Source organism: Sinocyclocheilus grahami, unplaced genomic scaffold (genome assembly GCF_001515645.1).
Source record: "Sinocyclocheilus grahami isolate Dianchi unplaced genomic scaffold, SAMN03320097.WGS_v1.1 scaffold41.1, whole genome shotgun sequence".
NCBI classification, from domain to species: Eukaryota; Metazoa; Chordata; class Actinopteri; order Cypriniformes; family Cyprinidae; genus Sinocyclocheilus; species Sinocyclocheilus grahami.
This window is the reverse complement of record NW_015505220.1, coordinates 884,139-885,351: the sequence shown is the minus strand read 5'-3', so window position 1 is coordinate 885,351 and position 1,213 is coordinate 884,139.

Genomic DNA, 1,213 nt, shown 5'->3' with positions numbered 1-1,213 from the left:
GTTGGGTTAAATGTTTAACCCAACCGCTGGGTCAAAACAACCCAGCATTTTTTAGAGTGTATAATAACAAAAATCCAATTCTTTACATTTCATAGATTTCAACTGTTGCATGACATGGTAAAAAGTAATGCTAAACATGGCCACACTTATGTGACTAAACAGCTCAACAGTGTGATTTACACACAATTCTGGGGCTTTTACTAATTTGCAAACAAATTCAGTCACTCTGAGAAATTTAACCCAAATCAGGTCAGCATTCACCCAGTCCCAAAGCATACTGGGTAACCGGCAATATTTCATGTGCATTGCTTTTATGGTAACAAGCTTGAGTGCTCAAGAAAGAGTAAGTTACCAACAATTGCATCTGCCATTAGTGTGTTACCAATAAGCATTTCAACTTCAACTAACTTGCCTAGCATTTTTTTTTATTTAATGTTTATGCCAAAATAAAGCTGTTGGCAAGAATGAAATTAGGCTTGCATTGATAGAACCATTTTGTTCACTTTTTGGTCAGTTTTGGACCTTACAAGCTTGGGGTATGTATGTATGTATGTATGTATATTTATTTTCTTTGAAGAAGATTAATATTTTAATTTCAAAGCATGCATAAATTGATAGAATGTTTTTTTTATAGTATCACCTTAATAAAAAACCTATAAATGTATATATGTACTTATATTTAAAATAAATCTTTTTTAAAACTCTTCTATTCATCAAACAAATCCTGAGAAGAAAAAAAGAAGAAAAACTTTTTTTTTTAAATCACGGTTCACACAAAATTATTATGCAGCACAACCTTTTTCAACAATGATAATAATAAGAAATTGAGCACAAAATCAGCATATTAGAATGATTTCTGATGGATCATGTGACACCAAATACCAAAAATGTATTCAGCTGGAAAACAGTAATTTTAAATTCCAATAATATTTCACAATTTTACTGTTATTCCTATATTGTTAAATATATAAATGCAGCTTTGGTGAGCAATACAAATTATTATTTATGATCACCCTAAATGCTCTATTTACTGGCAGTGAATGAATGACAACAGTTAGATCCTCCTGTGGTAAAGCAGCCACGATCACATCTTCAGTATTCAGTCCAGACTGTATCCAGACCAGCCTGAATTCCGTGACATCTGATCTGTGCTTCTCTTTTCTCCACAGCACTGTGAGAAAGAGGCTTATCCTCCTCTCTCTCTCTCTCTCTC